This window comes from Myotis lucifugus, unplaced genomic scaffold, assembly GCF_000147115.1.
Source record: "Myotis lucifugus unplaced genomic scaffold, Myoluc2.0 scaffold_96, whole genome shotgun sequence".
NCBI classification, from domain to species: Eukaryota; Metazoa; Chordata; class Mammalia; order Chiroptera; family Vespertilionidae; genus Myotis; species Myotis lucifugus.
In genome coordinates, this window is record NW_005871144.1 from 870,984 (window position 1) to 891,491 (window position 20,508).

General features: G+C 40.6%; 1 protein-coding gene across 2 annotated transcripts in view; it reads right to left on the minus strand.

Annotated features, from left to right (window-relative positions):
• The window catches only part of BACH2 (BTB domain and CNC homolog 2), a 320,912-nt gene that overhangs the window by 220,724 nt on the left and 79,680 nt on the right, over positions 1-20,508 (minus strand). For both annotated transcript variants that reach the window (XM_023756508.1, XM_023756514.1), the window contains exon 2: positions 12,697-12,809. The gene's annotated coding sequence lies outside the window, so the exon portion shown is untranslated. The remainder of the gene's footprint in view (positions 1-12,696; positions 12,810-20,508) is intronic.

Genomic DNA, 20,508 nt, shown 5'->3' on the forward strand with positions numbered 1-20,508 from the left:
CTAATCCAACATCATTTTTGTCCTTATAAAGAGGGGAAATTTGGACAAGAACAGAGGGAAGACCACGTGAAGAGACAGGGAGACCACCATCTATCAGCCAAGCAGAGAGGCCTGGAATAGAGCCTATCTCACAGCCCACACAGAAGGATCAACCCTGGCCAACTTTGGTCTTAGACTTCTAGCCTCTGGAACTGTGAACAAAACCTTTGTTAGGTAAGGCCCCCAGGTGTGGTCCTTCATTACAGCAGCCTAGATACCTAATATAGGTGGTAAGGCAGAAGACGGAGGATCCTGAGTTCAGGAAAGCCCTTCGCTGACCAGAAAGACCTACACTGGACTGACATTTGAGTAATAAAGCAAACTTTCATTTGTTCTAACAGCTAAATTACCTAATATGAGATTTAATTAATTTACCTGGCAAATAATTGTTAAAATTATTTTACACCAAAAAAAAAGGACCATGGTCACAATACAATGTATTATCTGGGTAAACTTGTAAACTTTTAGGATAAAAAGGAACTTCAAGGAAAATTCGAGTTTACAGGAAGATATTTTAGGGTAATTACCCTAAATTCTCCCCAGGATACAAATTTACTCTCCTCTACCAATAGAAGTAGAATTTCCTCAAGAATTTTGAATCAGCCATAATGTCAAGGTTGCTATACATAGTTCAAATCATGGTATCATTTACTTTTTTTATTTTTCAAATTCAGAAGAGCATTTCTCCCAAGTGGCCCACATATGTAAAGTTACACTTGGGTTCTAAGGACAAGAATACCATAATATGAGGTCCTAGGCTTTTCTTAAGTTCTCAGTTGATATTATTTTAATCAATCTGAAGAGAAGTCACTATGTGACACCTTCTGCCCTCAAATCTAGACCAAAAAAGTACTTCCTTCATGATAGGGTAACTAATACAGAATGGATACATCACTTTCCATTTTTTGATTGTTTTCTTTTCCCTTGCATGATGAAAAAGTAAAAGGAAAGATAACCCAGTGAAGACGTAAGAGTTGCAATTCACAATACCTCAACAAGCTGAGCTGGCAGCTGGGTTCCCCTGTGTATAGAAAAGCTAGGATGATTCGGGCTGAGCTCGGAGCCCAATTTAGATCACAGCATCTGGATGCAACACATGTGAGATGTGGCAGCAGGTTTCCAGGCCATGGCTGATCCAGGATGGAGACTGGAGACCTCTCACCACGTGGAGAAAGTGTGAGGGAGAGAGAAACCTCAGAGGTGTTTGGAGGAGCTGGCCACAGTCAGCCCACTCCAGGGGCCAGGTAACATCAGCACTTCCTGCAGCAGCAGGTGCTGGGAGGCCAAGGGTAAGCGGCCAGAGGATGACACTGAACATTCAGTCCCCTCGTCAGCTTCATCAGCTTCGTCACAGATAGCAAACATCCCTCAGCAATGACTTCTTTCCTGAACCGGACACTGTTCAGATTAAACTATGGGAATCTCGTAATACAGTGGAAAACCTTAGAAAGCAGCCCTTCCTGTTAAGATGGGTGCTTAACTTTGCTTTCTTTCAAAGAGAAAAACTAGGGTAATGGAAGGGGGAATTTTTTTAGTGCCTTTATTTTCTTGGTGAGAAATAACAGCCACAATAACTATAATATAAGCTACACAAAAAATACAGGGGAAAATAGTAGCACAAAATCTTCCCGGCCCAATTCCATTTTCATCAGAATTCACCTTGCCCCTTTCCTTAATTTTCCTTAATTTTCCTCGGGTGTGATATATCCAGGACGTTGGCGATTTTGCAGCTATGGATTTTATGTTCAAGAAAAAACCCTTCCCTGGCTGCTTTTCCTCACCTACCCCCTCTGCAGGCTCTCTTCCTCTCTCTCCTCTGTGTCTCTTTGTTGTGAATGTCAGGGCTGTCAGTGTCACAGTCTGACATGATTAGAGTTTCTGACATTACACCAAGAAGCAGACAGAGAGCAGGAGAGCAGGAAAGTGGGTGGAGGGGCTGGCGTTAGGATGCACAACCATTTAAAGACATCAAGGGGGAAAAAGAAACCCAACCTCCTTCTCTGAGGCTCCTTGATTACAAGGCAACTTATAAATCATCATGGACCATTCTCATTTATCCAATTAGTCTGTTTCCTCCTCCTGTGGAGATCCCTACGGTGTGGATCTAGCCTGTGAGATCAAAGTCAGTGGCTCCAGTAACAGATAAGACAGAATCCGTGATTCAGCAGTTTCTGAGGCTGGGAAGTGTGACAATCGGCGCATTTTGGGAAGATAGCACCAGTCCATTGCGAGTATCGATTCGCTGCACTTTGTCACTCTAATGATGTTATCTCATTAAAAGAGATAAATGCCCCACTGTTCTTCCAAGAGCATCTGCTTCTTACCCTTCTCTCTTTTCTCAACAGCATGGCTCTCAGCAGCAGCACATTACAATCAAATTGAAATCCAATGCAAGGCTTGGCGATGGCGCTGCTTGCCAAGGCTTCTTTTTAATTGCTTTTTGCTACTCTCCACCCCCACAACTGATCCACGATGTCATCCAGAGAAACAGCAATATAAAGAGAAACAGATGTAGAAACGGATCATAACAGGAAGCATTTATTGAGGGCCTATTGTGTGAAGCTCCACCGTGTCAACATTTAACGTCTACAACAATCTCGTGAGCTAAGCTGAACAATCCCTCCACTGCAAATGAAGACATGGGGCTTGATGTTAAGGTGCTCTCTCATGATGACACAGGTAATGAGCGGCTGAGCAAAACCTGAATAAGGTTCCATCCAATGCAAGTTTTGTTTTTTTTAAACCCCATTTTCATTCATGGAACAAGTAAGTAAATATGATTGCAACTTGATCAGAATAGGTGAGAAAACATAAAAGAAGGTGGCAATTATTCTTCATCCTGCTAAAACCCATGAACATAATGCCATAGGCAGAGGATTGGTTTTGTTTTAACAGATTTCTTATTAAATAAAAAAGGTAGCAATTTTCCATAATGAATGTTTTATACATTATTCCTTTGTGTATCAGGCCTCTAGAGTACACATTATTAAAGTCTATTAAAGTCTGTATTTAGCAGCATTACTAATGTGCCTTTTGGGGAAATTATTACAATGAAACCGCATCAGTCTTTCACAAAATTTCAATTGTTTAGTATTCCTCTTCTGATCTTCAATACACAGGTCTATTTTTAGCTATAATCAGACCTCATCTGAAATGCCATAATCCCAGCCTAGAGCTGTCACAACAAATTGTTTATGGATTGGAGTTAAAACATAACAAGAGACGCAGATATTGCTAATTTAAACCTAACCTTTTTTTTTCATAACTCATTGCAGTTTGCCTACTGTTCTAATTAACAGGTGCTCTTTGCTCACTGGGACATATGATGATGCTTTACCTTTCTGGGTAGTGTTGGTTAGCTTCATTAATTGCTTATATTTATATCTAACTGAGACTAGCCTCTCAAGATAATGCCACTTTATTAAAGTCTGAAGGTGGTAAGACTTTTTATTTCATCTCATAAAAAACACACAAAAAAAACAGAACATAAGCTGTGATTAATCAAATCTAAATGTTTTCATTTACACCTAAACATTGTCATTCATAAAAGACTAGAAATATGTCTTCTGAACATTAACTGAGGAATTTCTGAAAAGTATGTAGTTTCAATATTCTACTCAGGCACCTCTCCTTCTCTATCTAGTACAATTATTTTCTCACATGAGATTTTTTTAAAAAAATGAAGCCAATGATACATATATTTCCAAAAGTACAATGTTCTCTGAAAACCTCTTGTAGAAAACAATAATGTTGGGCTTATTTTACAGAGACAAAAGATACAGGTAGCTGAAAAGAATACCACAAAACAGCTACGTTATAAGGCTTTTGGATCACAAAAGGGAGGGGGGAAGCAACTGAAAGTATTAGGAACGCAAATTAAAAAGCTGGGTTGGAGGCAATCTCTCCGTTACGTATGTCCCTTCCTACACAGCAATTCCACTGTTCAAGATGCTATGTTCACAAAATCAGGCCAATCAAGCTGATTGTTAATATTCTAAACATGGACAAGCCACAGATTAACTGAGTAAGTAGTCATGTTTCCAATCACCAATTCACAAAAAAAGGATGTAACGTTATATCCACTAAAGACTACTAATTGAGAGAAAAAGGGCAGAGTTGAGGACTTGGAAGACAGAAGCATTCCTCTGTGTGATGCACAAAGGGCAGAATCCACTGGCCCCTTTGTTACAGGGTCTCCACCAGAACTCGCATCAAAGAGGTCGAAGCACACATCACGTGTCCAAGGGCTCGTCTAATTGTGCCGTGGGGCTCTGTGGGCTTAGTTCAATACGGCCATACAGAATGAGAAGCCACCCGCTCGGTCAACATTCAATTAAGGCTCCACATGAAGGCTGGCGCGAGACGTTTGTCCATTTTAAAAAATGCAAAACTTGTTTTAGTCAAGAAAATCCTAGGCACTCCTCTTTAAATCCTCAAGAAAGAAGGATGGACAAGATTTCTAAACCAACAATCACAACAGGTGTGAAGTGCCACTAAAAAGAACAGAATGGGACCGCACGTCCTCTTTCCTCCAAGTGAAACCTGTTTTATGGTCAGGAGCTGTGGCCACATTTCACAGAGCTTATCATGATTCACAGCGAGGTCACTCAGATGTGAAGTTATATTATAGTCATGTCAAAACATATCCCTTCTGCGGCTCTGGGGTCATTATGGTCTTAAACCGAAAGCCCAGCTTTTCTACACGGAAGCCTTAATTTACCTTTGCCCCGTGCAGACTCTCCTTCATCTTTTTTGACGCGATCAGAACCTGTTAGGCCACTGACCCTTTCGCCTCAAACCAAGGCACCGCCATGTCTGTGTGAATACTGCAGTGGGTGCACAGGGTCTCAGAGCTGACTTCCAGGTGCTCTATCACAATGATTCATCTGATGCTCAAATTCTCTCTACAAAAAGACTCAGATTTTCAACTTACACCCTGGACCATGAAGACTGCTTCTCAGAGAAGTAGGCACCAACCATTGCTCCATCATGAGCTGCTCTGAGGTTCAAGGGTCAGTGTGTACACATGGGACCAACTAAATTTTGTTTCTGGTTGAGCAGAAAGGGGGAGAAGACTAAGGCTGAAATAGAGGCACTGATGGTGCTTCCCTTGTAGAAATAACCATATAAAGAGATAATTCTACATAACTTAGGAAGTAATTCTCAAATAGTACGCATATGTTTTCTGTTTATTTACCCACACAAATACCATACAAATTATATACATGCACACATTTTAAAGACAAATGAGCATTCTCATATTCTGTTCTTTTAAATTTGTCTTTTTCTCCGTACTTCACACCAAATTGACCCATCTACTGGACTACATGGTTAGTTTTATTTTAAATCGGCACTCCCATACCTCTGAGAGAGAATGACAGTCTTGTTTTCTTCTTAAAAAATACACAGGATTTCCCAGTGTGATACCTATGGAAGAGACTGGAGGTCTAACTTTGCCATTTCCATCCACCCTACATTCAGCAGGATTTGATTTACATGTAATATAGGAGTTACACTGGCCTTATGCCAAACATGTTCCACTTATCCTCACAAAATCTATATGAAAGTTTTAAAAAATAAGGACTAAGGCCAGTTTTTCCTTAAAGACGTAGAAGGTGAGAACAGATGTGCTACAATGCGGGGCACTCACTGCTTTAGGGCCCAGGGCCCAGCTTCTTAGACTGAGGGCTGCCAAATACTGTATACGCCAAATACAGGCACACTCTACTAGTAGCCAGTGGTTCTCAGGCTCCTGTCTCAAGACAGACTTACAAATTATTGCAGACCCTAAAGAGCTTCTGTTTATAGCAGTTATTTCTATCAATGCTTATCATTTTAAAAAGAAAAACTGAGGAACTTTGGAACACAAGCACACATCCCAACAGCCTTCATGGAAATAATGTCATTGCATGTAATGTAGCCTCTTGAAAAATTGTGTCATATCCTTGAGGAGAGTGAAAAAGGAAAATAATGTCTTGGTATTATTAGAAAAATAGTTTTGACCTTGCAGGTGGCCTGTGAATAGATCCCCCCAGGAGTTCCCAAATCATAGTTTGAGAACCACTGGTTTAAACCTGTACACATCAACAATGTCTTTAAAGAGCTGAAAGAAGAAATGCCACATACTGAGTAAAAGGATATAATGTCCACTTAAAATTTTTTGAGCCAATGAATAAAGGACAGTACCTTTTTCTACAGCATTTCTCTACTTACTACTGCCCCCAAATCATTAATACATTAACATGTTCCTTTCTGGTAATATGTCAAATAGAAGAACTCCTGAGTCCAAATCTCTGTTTTAACCAAAGGCTCTGTCTCTTTTCTCTATCTGCCCATTAAATATCTTCACTAAATATCCAGTTGTGTTTGCCTCAAATGTAAAACAGCTAAAATGCCTTTTTCCTGATTGTTAATGATATACACAATAGTTATTATAGGAAAGTTGAAAACACAGAAAAATATTCTTTAAAAAAAGAAACAAATGCATGTCCCCACCCTCTGAGAAAGTCCCTGCAATATCCTGCCAGTCTTTGTATCACATTTATTTTAAAAATACAGTAAAGCTTGCCCTGGCCGGGTGGCTTAGTGAGTTGGAGCATCATCCCATTCACCAGAAGGTTGTGGGCTCAATTCCCAGGCAGGGCACATACCTGGGTTAAAGGTTTGACCCCTGGTAGGGGAGCATACGGGAGGCAAATGATCCAAGTTTCTCTCTCACATCTGTTTCTTCCTTTCTCTCTTTCTCTTTCTCTCTCATCCTCTCTCTAAAAAATGAATAAAAAACATATCCTCAGGTGAGGATTAAAAAAAATACAGTGAAGCTCACATCTTAAAGCTAATTTGTCTTTTATTTTAAAACTAGAGGCCTGGTACACGAAATTCGTGCACAGGTAGGGTCCCTAGGCCTGGCTGGTGATCAAGGCCAATCAGGGCCTTCCAGCTGCCGGCTGGGGCCTTCCTTTGTTCCACACCACTCCCTGGTGGTCAGCGCATGTCATAGCGAGAGACAGAATGCCTGGTCTCCTGGTCAAGCATATTAGCCTTTTATATATATAGAAGATATAGTTTTTTAGCATGAAAAAATGTACATTGCTAAAGAAAATTTACAAATACAAGCAAAAAAAGATAATGCTCTTAATATTTTGATGTGTATCTGCAATCTTTATTCTGTGGGCAGACATGTACCTTAAAAAGTGAAACAATATGGAGCTCCAGTGGCGCAATCGGTTAGCGCGCGGTACTTATAAAAAGTGAAACAATAAACTGGCCACGTGGCTCAGTGGTTGAATCTCGACCTATGAATCAGCAGGTCACGGTTCAATTCCTGGTCAGAGTACATTCCTGGGTTGTGGGTTTGATCCCCAATAGGGGGTATACAGGAGGCAGCCTATCAATGATCATCTCTCATCATTGATGTTTCTATCTCTCCTTCACCCTTCCTCTCTGAAGTTAATTAAAAAGTATTTTTTTAAAGTGAAACAATAATAAAACTGTACATATTGGTATGTAACTTGCCATTTCACAGTATACAGGTGTCCCCCAAAATGTATACACACTTTGAATAATTATAAGGCAGTATTTATTAAAATACATTTCATTTTCAAAATGTAATAGAATCAGCTGTTAAAGTATATATACATCTTCTGGGGGACACCCTGTATTTAGAACATCTTTTTATGTCATTAAATATCCCTTCATCCCTTCTTGGTATTTTTATTGTATGGCTGTACCATGGTTATTACCTTTGAAAAATTACTATTATAGCAATATGTGATGAATGTCTTAGCTAAATTTTTTATACATTCCTTGACATTTCATTTGAGTAACTGTTCTAGAAATATAATTTCTGAATCAAAAGGTGAAACATGTTCTTTCACTGTGCATGAGAGAGCCTAATATTCCCATGCTTACCTTCACTGAGTACATTTTACAAATCCTCAATTGTATAGGTAGGGAAAACCATCTCATCATTTTAATTTGCATTTCTTTGATAACTGTCAAGGTTGTACATTTCCTTACATGTTATTTACTGATCATATTTCTTCCTTTTTATTGGTTTTATCTTTCTGTTCTTTGCCTATTTTCTGTTAGAATAATAATCTTTATCTTATTAATTGTAAGAACTCTTACTAAATTAGCTCAGTTAACTCTCTGTCTTATATGTGGTAAATACTGTCCTGGTTTTGTCTTTTTTTGTCTTTGAGGATAGTTCAGAATGTCTTTTCATGAAAAGGAATTTTCAGGTTTTACATACATTTTCTTCATTTATAATTTTTGCCACCAGAAATTAACAAGGTCTTCTTTACTCCAAGATCATTTAATACTTATTGTATTTTCTTTCCTGTCATAGTTTTTGGAGTGTGATATTTCTTCAAAGTCTGCCACAAGGGGGATTTGGCTGTGGCGTTTAGAAAAACAACAGTACAGCCTCACTAAATGCAGACTGGTCATTTGGTAAAACTACTAAGAGTATCCTGGGAAGAGGAAGAGAGAGATCTTATATGTTTATTCTTCACCAATTACTTATACTGCATCCAGTAGCTTCATTAACCAGCTCTTTCAGTGAAAGAAGTTTAAAATTGGGGGTGGGGGGGAGTTAACATAAGGTTTATGTTTTCATATTAAACCTCTTGGATTTGATGACTCTTCTCACCTGGCCAGAACAGAAGCTTCCAATGGCAAAGACCTTTGTTTTGTTCACATGGTACATAGCATGCATTCGATAGATATGTGTTGGAGGAGCTAATATTTAGTCAAGTAGAGTTGTGTGCAGGCTATGTGTTGGGCAGGAGAGCTGGGGTAATGAGTTCTGGGCTTCACTGCTTTTCATTAAGGAGGTGCAAAGTTTTAAAACACACACACACACACACACACACACACACACACGCACACACACACAAAACCTCCAAATGGAGGCAGTCAGTAAATTTCAGTTTTACTTTTTAGTTGACTGTAGAGATATTGATCTGAATGTAAAGGTGAAAGTGCCTCAAACCTGGCACAGTAGGATATGGTGCCGAATACTGGAAACTATTCAGAGAAGAAAATTCTGTTGGGCAGATTTTAAGCAGAAACAGTGGCATCCACCCATCAAGAGAAATAAGAGACACCACTCTACTCCACTTCATGCTATGGCATTTGTCCAAAGCAATAACAATCAGATCTGGCTTTATTTGAACATAACAAGGAAGAAACAGTTTTCAGGAAGATTCATTTTCACTGTGGGAAGGGGAAGAGGAGCATTCTGTGTAATAACAGAAAAATCAATTATTTTTCAATCAGATGAAGTGTCCTCATAAATTCAAGGCAGAGAACGCCATGTGATATGCCTTCATGGAAACGAGGACCACAAGGGAAAGAGTTTAGGATCCTACTTCCAAGGTTGCTGTTAGGAAGAGAGATTTTCCAAGAGTGGAACTCGGCCCCTGTTTGTGTGGGTTTGTGAGCTTACATCGTGGTATGTAACGAATGCACCTCATCCTGCCCAATTTGCCTCTCCCAAACCCCATCTTGTCCAACCTGCCTCCCAGTTGGCCATGATTTTTTAAATAATACACTAAAATCCTCTCTTTACAGCATAATAACAAACAGACCCCAAACAATCCTTCTTACTAGCAAAAACTCACAATATATTACATGTGTAATGTAATATATTTATACATATTAACAAGGGAATGACCAAGAAAGTAGAAAGATGAAGACTTTTGACAAAATTTAAAGTTACATCCTAATGAGAAAGTTTTTGATCAATATGAAGATTGGAAAGTCAGCTCCTGAAAAAAGATCTAAGGCGAGTATGGAAGTTGGAAAGATGGTCTTCAAGTCTGTATAAGGGCCAGGGAGAATGAGCACCCAGGAAAAATTTGTGTACCACAATTTCTTTCACATGTAAGACTAGAACCCAAAGCCCATACTGTACAACCCTTTAAGTCTGTTTACAATATTAAAAAGGTGAATAACTAGGAAGGCATCTACTCTGTATAAACCTTATGTGCTGGAAATCAAACTGACATGCCCCGTGCACACTGGCCTTAGGGAATGACACAAGATTCCTGAGAAGCACTGCGCCCAGGGGATGCCCTCCCTCTGTTCTCTGCCAGCACACAGGCACCAGCATGCCGGTGTCTGAGGGCCGAAGCTGCAGCCCTTCCAGGTGTGTTCTCACACCCTGGCAAAGACAGAAGTTCAAGGGCAGCAGTTCACTGACTGTCAGGTTAGCCCTTTTAAAGGAGTCAAACTGCCAACCTCTTGTGCCATGGAGCCATGCCTGTGTTTTTTAGAGGTGTCGTCTCTGATTGACTCCAAAGGGAGCTGTCAATGCCTGGGATCCAAGGTGCCCTGGCACTTTCACAGGAATCACACTGAACCCCAGAACGCTGCGACCACCCCCCATCCCGACACCTCCCAAACTGAAGTGTCCCATCAGCTAGCTGGGGCTTGGGAAGGAAGGAGAGTTATTACAGTGTACCTCCAGGGAAGTGGAAAGTGCACAATTCGAAGGTCTCTAACTTTCTAGGAACAAATCTCCCTAGAAAATCAATCATTCCCACAAAAATATTTCCTACATTCTAACTTACATACTCTAATTTATGAGATGATTCTCTAGTTTTATTTGTGCCAAGAAGATCTGTTTCCTTCCCTAGTCTTTGTTGAATGCCAAGAAAACCATAAGGAAAAATGCTGACCTGTGATGGTTACACATCATGCTTAATCACCACTTTAAGTTAAAATACTGTAATATAAAATAACGTACTCGCTGGGCCACTCGGGCAGAACATAACTTCCCAAGCCACAGACACACCTACTGAGACACTTGAAATGGCTAAGGAGTCTGGTTCCCAGCTGTGTGGCAAGAGCCAAACCATGACATCAAGTCTTGAGTTGCCCTGGAGAAATGTAGGGCAGGGCTGTCATACTACATCCTGCTTGCTAATCAGAGCCTTCCCAAGAGTTGTCTTAGTTTCTCAGTACACCAAACTCTAGCAGAAGTCGTGGTTTGCAATGGCCACAATGATGAAACTCCTCTCATTCGCAACCTCCAATCATGATCTTCCAGTATTCCAACAACTCACTTCTCAAAGACTGCTTAAAGTAAGTATTTAAGCTGGTGTGTGTGCGCGCACAAGGTTCCTTCTCTTTGGCTTGGCTCAGTTAAATGGAAACCTCTCAAAAAATAATTGCTTATTTTTTCCTGGTCTCTTCAGATGGGGTAAAGCAGCAGACACCGAGTAGGCCAAACAAATGGCTATGAGAAAAATTTCCCCTGGAAAGGGGTACTTAGTAAAAGAATCTCAATACGGTAAATACGCTTTCTAATAGCCTAGGGATTCCATAATACCTTTGTAAGAGCAAATCATGTAAAAGTGCTGTCCAACTCTCACAACCCAGAGATAAGGTGATAAGGTAGCTCTTCTGCAGGCCTCCGAAATGTCTCTCCCTGATTTAAATTCTTCACTCGCTCTCAGAACGGAACCCCTCCCTCCTTCTCCAGCTCCTATCTGCCATCTCCCACCAGTGCGGTCGTTCTGAGCCAGGGCTGTTTTTGTCCCCGCAAGGGGGACACTTTTGGTTATCACAACTGACGTAAGGAGAGGGGGATGCTACTAAACGTACTCCTGTGCAGAACACAGCCTCTCAGACACGGAGAATTACCTGGTCCTAATGTCCGCAGTGTTGAGGCTGAGACATTCTGCCCCAGTTGTTCTGCCCTCTTTGTTGTTCTCTAAACATGCCAGACTTTCTCATATGCTTCTGACCCTAAACAGGTTGTTTCCTTTACCTGCCCTACTTCTAAGTCCAAAGAAATGACCATTTATCATCCAGGATCCAATTCACAATGTCACCTCCTCTATTCTGCCCTTTCCAGGTCCCCAAGAATCAGATGTGCCTTCGTCTGCACCTCCAGAGCTTCTGGTACATGCTGCATTAGAACACCAGCCACTCTGCCCCCAAATGATCTGTCACCTGCTGAAGGCCCCATTCAGCGTTCGCCTCCAGAGTGCCCACCTGGTACTCAATCACTGCTTGCCGAACCAATCAGGGAATTAATGGAAATGTTGCAGAGGCACCGAAGACTCTTTAGCAACAATGACTAAGGGATAACAGTGTCCCCAGTATAAAAAAAAAACACCCAGCAAATATTTAATCAAATGCTTGCAATGTGGACAGGCACATATATTAAGCACTGGTGCACATATGAACTCATTTCGTACATACGACAGGGAGGTAGGAGCCATTATCAGCAATATTTTGCAAATGGGGAAACTGAGGCACAGAGAACCATAACACTTGTCCAAGGTCACTGAAGCTAGCATCTGAAAGAGCTGATCTTTAAACACAGGTAGTTTCATTCCAGAGTCTTAATCTTCCAATATTCATGTCAAGACAGTAATACTAATAACCAATATTTTGCAACTTAGAGGCCACAGGCAAACACAAGTGACACCTCCAGAGGACTGTACCACCATAGAGTAGCCACCAGCTGCTATGACCCTGGACTGTAAGCATTGCTTTCTCAGGTCACACACTCTCCAATCTCTGGAATGCTTTGGGCAAGAGAAGTAATCTCCTCACAACATAGAAAGACACTATGTACCCAGAAAACATCATGGTACCACAAAGAAGAGACAAGTGATGATTCCTCAAAGAACATCTTACCTTGTTCATGCTGCAGGGCCTGAAGTGAGGGATCAGGCATGTCACAATGCGAGGCTGTCCCTGAAGATTCTCCTTGTTCCCGTAGACCTCCCTTCCTGAAGCAGGCAGTTGCACTGCGAACACAGACAAAGGAGATCCATAAGCTGGTGCCCAGAAAGGCACAGAGCAGTCCTGTGTCCAATGAGACTTTTTGCCGTGATGGCAATGCTCCATGACCACTATGGCCACAGGTGGCTACCGGGCACTGGAAACGTGGCTAGTGCACAGGAGAATGGAATCGATTCTACGGAATTTTAATGAAATTTAAAGGTAAACAGCCACATGTAGTTAGTGGCTACCATATTGGATGGTGCAGGTCTACAGAGTCAAATCAAGAGTCTTAAGGCCACGGATACTGAGCATACCAGTGGCCAAGGAAAAGCTGCATATTATATGCACAGAGAGGCTGCAGATACACAGAGACAAGAACACTCATTCATTCAATAACGTTTTTTCTGAGTACTTATTAGGTGTGGGCACTGCCAGAGAAGTCAGCTATTTAAGAGTTTATAGTTCAGGCTTTGATTTCCTTAGGAAGGGAAAGGATCTCGTATGTGAGCAGCACCTACTGTGTACCTTGCCCTACTGCCCACAAAACCTAAAGGAACGGCCAGGTATTTGCTGGAGCCTGACTGTATCGTTGGCAAAATGAACAGATAACAGAATCTTCCACAGAGCTCCTTGGGAGGCAGCATCCCATCAGGCAAATCAGGGGGGCAGTTTTCCAAGGGCCAAGTGAACCAGACGATCCAGCTCCCTCTCAAATGGAATAAGGGTCCACGTTTTTATCCACGCTGTTGGTTCATTAGGTAGGTTTTTTAATTTACTTGAATTAAATTTTAGGGTAAAACAGTTATTGTATGTGTTAGGGTCGCTGAAGGAGGAACGCACAAGGCCAAAGTGGTAGAGAAATTCTCTGGGTGGGTCCTGAGGGAAAGACAATGGTCTTAGCAAGTGGAATGTGGTCTAAGCCAAAGGGCATGTTGGGTGAAGTGGTCTAAAGGTCAGTTTCCAAGGGAGGGGGAATTTATTCAATTATTTGATCAGACCTGACAGTATGATTCCAGGGTTCTTAATTTGTCAAACATTAAGGAAAATAATTAATACAATAATAAATAAAATATCTTTGACTACGTAACTAGACTTGTAGCCATTTTCGTTGAAAAATATTTTATGGTTGGATTTGAGAGGAGAATACAACACTATAAGGTTCCTTATAATCACCTTATTACTGTTATTTTTTTAAGACTGCATCTATCTGAACCTTTCCATAAACACTGGAATTGGAGGTTTGAATGGAACTACAGTGCTTTAAAAAATCTATTCTTTTTAATTATAATATAATAACAATATTGGAAATGTTCAATAGGAAAAGGAAAAAAGACTCATAATCCCACTGGCTCACCATAATCACCTCTAGTGTTTAGCAATCATCCTTGCTCTGTTGGAGAACGGTTTGAGGCCCGTGCACATCTGCTAACGGAGTCAAGGACACAGAGAGGTCAAAGATATTAATATCTTTCATCATTAAGAAAATAATTTTGCAGTTTAGATTTTCAAAAGATAAACTTCTAATCTGCACATTACTATTCTGTGAGCATATTATTATTGAATTCCTTTTATAAATAAGACAGGGACAGAAAATTGCAGGTCACTCGCTGGCTATTTGAGACACATAGAATCCAAAGAAAATACCCCATTCAGTCATAGCAATAACATTTTTAACAATGATGTACAACATGGGAGAGACCCTGGAATTTCACTTTGTAGCTTAAATACATCTAAACACCCCTTTATGCAAATGATGCCATTGTTTCAAAATCAAGAAAATTCAATATCTAATTCTAACCAGACTTAAATTGACTGACAAAATATTATGCTTTTACTCTTAATTTTCCAGAAGCAGATGCTAATGAATTTCTGCATTTTAAAGTAGAACTTCATAAATGTTGTTTCCTTTTAAATATATGTATTTGATTCACTTAAAAGCTATGGCCCAGCAAGTAACTGGGAAGTTTGTCCAAAAGCCTTGTAGAGATGCCTGATGCCAGAATTCCATTCAAATGTACACATTGGTATCAACACAGGAAAGGTGGGCACACGAAGATAATAATAAACAGACAAGAATTTTTGGAATAATTTCCCCAAGGAAATTCCACCCAGCTCCAAGGATGCCACAATCCCCATGCCCTCAGAACATGGGTATATAGATTGCACTAAACTAATTATGGATCCTTCTCCTTGCCCCTCCACACCACACCAAGTGTTCTTAGGTCATTTTCATGTTTGTTGGTCCTATGTAAAAGTCAAGACTAAAAAACTCAGACTAATATTGAGGGCAATATTAGGTCACATATAAATTTCTCAATAAATATTATGAATAGATTTTTTTCTTTGCTCTCACAGAGCCTAAGATGATGTAGATGCTTCATGTAGATCTTCAAAACAATGTTGATTATCATTGCAGATTGCCTTCAGGTTTCTTTTTAAAGGCAAATCTTTTAATGTCCAGGATGGTAAAACTTTTAAAGAACATTAAGAATATCTTACAGCTGTACAGTGCTCGAAATTGTATAATGCACTTTATCAATTAGTACTGATATCAATCTGAGTGGTAGTTTTCTTAATTAAGAAGCTAGATACATGGAGGGGAGCAGAAAGGGAGAAAATGAGATACATCTGTAATACTGTCAACAATAAAATTAAAAATAGGGACAATAAGCTAGTTTTAGAATAACAAACTTTTGTTCCTCATACAAACTTATATCTCATAGATCAGTTTTCATGCCTTTTTTAATACACAGTAACTTTTCTTTTCAATTCTACATTAAAGTGTAATCTTTCTGAAGTTACTTTAAGTTAATCTAATGGACTCAAATTTAAATATAAATGTTTGTGGTACTCTGCAAATAACCAAAGTGACAATCAGATGATAGAAATTTCTGTACAGGGCTAAATTTCTATGTACATATAAAATGGTAACCATGTAAAAGTTTCTTTTGATGCGTAATTCTTATGGGCAGTAGGCAATTTCAGTCATTAAAATGTAAAAAGGGGGGGAAAATCCTGCAAAGATACCAAAAAAAAGGAGCTAGATACAGAGAGGAAAAAGAATTCTTAGTCATGCTGGAATAGACATTGGGCTAGAAATGACTTCAAGATACTATAGAATTAAAATATGTACAAAGACTACACATAAAAAACCTTTCCCAATCTCTCTCTCTCTCTCTCTCTCTCTCTCTCTCTCTGTCTCTCTGTCTCTCTCTCTCTCTCTCACACACACACACACACACACACACACACTCAAAGACAACCATTAACAGAAACACCTCAGTGAACAGATGACAGTTTTAGAAAATGGGTCAGTTCGCTTCTGGACAGCAATCTAAAAGACTGGCCTTGTTCGACCAAGTACTTTCAATCTCCTTTGAAACAGACAGAACCTGGTTGTTTTGCAGCCAATTCAGTTTATGAAGAAGCTTCCGGAAATCCACAGCTTAAAAAAGTAGACTGTGGGGGGGTGGTGGGGGGGGGATAGGAGCAGGCGGGGAGAGGTCAATGGGGGGGAAAAGGAGACATAAGTTTATACTTTCAACAATAAAGAATTTAAATTAAAAACAATAACAATAAAGCTCACACACACACACACACACACAAACACACACACACGGAAACTGCATCTTAAAAATAAAGCATTAAGGAAAAAGATATCTGAGTTACCATGATGTAATTAAGGAAGTTTTTCTTATTATTCTGTTTTTCAGTGTTTCTTTTTAATCGTCTATGAAGTTGAATTCTTCTGATACTAAACAAAAACACAAGAAGTACTGACGCCTTTAAAGGGTGTCTGGAGAAAGTCAACCCACACAAGCTAACATGTGACTTCCACTCGGTTGGTCCTAGCAGATTTGGTTCAATGGGCAACGAAGCCTGTGGTCAAATCAACCTTACACTTCTAAAAGATTAATGAAACGTAATTCATGTTTCCCGGTGGGTAGAAGCAGGAAGGTGGAGACAGGGTAAGTGTAAGAAGAGACCATCAAGAGAATGAAAAGAAAAGATAAAGGCTACAAAGAAAGGAGAAAACTAAAGGGCAGATAAGTAAACAGATACCTAGAGACAGTTCAGTGCTGTGGCCAAGTGCCCCTCAGCCGCAAGGTCCTCACTATGGAAGGGATCGAGAGATTCGGGCTCCTGGTGACAACACCACATCCTATGGCTTCTCTATATTATATACTTCCATGGACCGGGTGTCAGCAAGTGGGAGCTGAAGTAAAGTTAAGACTGGGCCTACCTGTTTCACCACTATTTATTTACCACCAACCTCCACCTACCACAGAGAAGTCTATTTTACCTGGATCACTGCTAATGTGGTACAGAGGTATAAGCCAACTTTATTCTCCTCCCTCTAAAGAGAAGCTTAAAGCTGTCACAGAGCTGTTTTATTTGTGTGTGTGGATTGTATTATTTCTTGGCCCTTGAAAATGTAACTAATACCTATTGCCAATATAAAATGAAATATAATGAGTTGGGCTTTTTCCCCACTCCAAATCCCTCATCCCCTTCCAAGATGTTCATTCTAGAAGTCTGTTGTAATACAATTCAAAGTAGGTAGCTTAGGCAGTCCTATGGGGAAAAAGCCAACAAGAGTGGGCAGGTCACTCCTCACAGTGTTAAAGGTCTTGCTGGCTTTTAGATATAATACATCCTGAGGTCACTCCCCTCCCCACCACCAAATCCAGCAGCCTAAGCAGAGGACCCAAGAGTTTGTGGAGAAAAAATAAAGTTATAAAAAGACAAAAACGCTCTGAAGAGGAAGGGAGAGAAGGCAAGATGACAAGAGTTTAGAAGAAATTCTCCAAATCAAGGACTTAGGAGCTTAGAAAATCAGATGAACAGATAAGAGAAAGAACCCTAATGTCCTCCACCCTGTTTTCATGGGTTGGAGTAATTCATGTGTCCCTGAAGTACTGACAACCGTCACCTGGAATCCTTGTGCAAGACAGGATAAATGTAAGACTATTTAATTACTGATAGGCCAATCCCTCCCTTCCACAATAAGGGGCATGCTGCTCCTTATTAAATGATTCTAGTCCCTCACCCGAAATGCACATAACCTCTCCAAGTGATGGCTCCTTCCTTTCTTTCTGAAGAAGAGCAGGAGGGACCGGAGCAGCTCTTTCTCTATCCTCAAAGTTGCAGCAGACATGTGGCTCTGGTTCTTCAGGACCTCTGTGTTCTGACCACCCCCACATTATGGCTGCAAACCCACCATAACATGGTTCTGCCCCTAGAGACTGGATGATATTTGCCATTGGCCTTGCTCCCCATGCTCTGCTCCCCATGGAAAACACACAGCCTAAGCCAGAAAGATGAGAGTGCCTTCCCATCAAGCATAATCCACAGCCTTCTTTCCCAAGGGTAGGTTAGGCAATTTGAAAATTAATATTCTGAGTTTAACTAGCATATGAATTATGGTTCAACAGGAAATTGTGAAAAGGAAGAGGAAATGAGAGGACTGTAAATTATAGAGAGACATACTGCTGGTACACAAAAAATTTGCCCTGAGAGCCTGATGGGGAGGAATTGAGGCCAGTGAAGGGCCAATAGTGCCAAGCAGTCAAGAGTCCATTGCTTTCATGTCACCACTTCCGTCACACACCCTTACATTTCCCTTACTTGGTCAAATCATAAGTCGGGATATCTAACATTTAGTCTCAAGGATATCACTCTTTAAAAGGTCAATATTGGTCTCCCAGTGATTAGGAATATCTTAATTAAAGGCACAGTAGAGAAGAGCTGCCTAGAGGTTACCCAGCTCAGCCTACTTCTCTTGCCCAGGTGACTATCTAAACCAGGGGACACAAATTCAGATGCCTACAGTGGTCAAAAAAGAATGAGATGAGTGAATGGTCAGGCCAGAGAAGACAGTGTGGAGTGGAGGGGCCTGGAGCATCGGGGAAGTAGGAATATCAGAGCTTCTGGTATTCAAGAAAGCCAGAAAATGCAGAGAATATGTAAAATCATTGGCTTTATTAATGTTGGCAATTTATGTTAATACTTTGGAAAACATAATGGTTGGATTTGGTTGGCCAGTTTGCATCTTTTCCTATACACCTTTCTTGGTGGATTCTTTGTTCTTTTAATTCTCCAGGCTAGAACTCCCAACCTGTCTCCTGGCCCTTCTGGCGTCCTACTGCAGTGGTTTCACTAGGCACAGCAAGCCCAGGGGAGCTTGAATGTCAACTTTGCCTCTTGGCACATGACTTTGGAAAGTTACGAACCCTCTGAGTCTCTATTTCATTATCCATAAAATTGGGGGGGGAGGGGGGAATTCTTTATACCTCCTAAGATTGTTTTAAAGATTAAACGAAGTAATACGAAGAAAGTACTCAATGAAGTGTTCAAAAAAGATGAGGTGCGCCTCCCCTCCTCTGTTCTCCCATCACCGTTCAGCACAACCTCATTCTGTTTGTAAATGCACGTAGGTGTTTACCTCTCAATCACCCTACTGGCTTGTAAGTATTTCAAGTGAAGAGATCTTGTCTTTTTTATGCCTAAACTAGAGGCCTGGTGCACAAATTTGTGCACGGATGGGGTCCGGCCAGCCTGCCCCAATGGGGGCTGATCGGGGCTGGGCCAGCGGGCAGGAGGGGACGCAGGAGGTTGGTGGGGGGTGATGATCGGGGGCCCCAATCAGGCCCGTTGGCCACCGCAGTGTGCTTCATAGCGATCGGTCATTTCTGTCGCTTGACTTTTATACATATAGATAACCAGCACCTATCCCCCTGCCTTAAGACATAGTCAGCTCTCAACATATGCAAAATTTAATTATAATGTGTTATGAACTGAATATTTGTGTCTCCCCAAAGTTCATATATTGCCTTTATAATTCATAATCCCTGATGTGATGATATTTGAAGGTGGGGCCTTTGAGAAGTAATTAGGTTTAGGTGAGGTCATGAATGCGGACCCTCCATGACAGGATTAGCCATTTTAACCCCTAGAGTGCCAGGGAGTGCAATCTTGCTCCTTCTGTCTTTCGCCAAAAGTGCCAGGAGCACTATCGCGCTCCTCCTGCAGTGTCACTATTAGATGCTAGTAGTTCACTCTTTATTGAAAGATGACACCTAAGTGCAGAAAACAAATGTAGTCAAGGTTTCCTTAAGTTTTTGAATATGTAACTTCATTTACTTGCGATTCATAATTTTTTTCCTAAACTGCTGTAAAATCAGCAAAAATGCCTTGGCAATTTTAGCATAGTTCCTAGGATATTGGTTGGCACTCAAAGGGTTAAGAGCAGATACCAGAGCTTGTTCTTCTCTTTCTCTCTCACTCTCCTCTCCCCCACCATGAGGATACAGCAAGAAGGTAGCTGTCTGTAAGAGCCCTCACTAGGAACCACATTGGCCAGCACCCTGATCTTAGGATTCCCAGCCTCCAGACTGTGGGAAACTTGTTTAAGCCACCCAATCTATGGTATTATGTTATAACAGAAGATCTTTCTGAAATCTGGCACCAAGTGAGCCCATTTCTTCTCATTCTATCCTCATGATGTCTTAACATCAATACCTAATATCTATTCCTCCTTTGGCCAGAATATTTTGAGACTAAGTGAAAAAATAACAGGTCCAAATTAAGAATAAAATACTAGAGAGTTTTCTCTTGAGGAATATGGCATCACTTTTAGGTCAGCAGGGTACGATTTGGATACTCTCTACATGTCTCAGAAGAAAAAAATAAACATAAGTGATTTCATCACTCCATTAATAA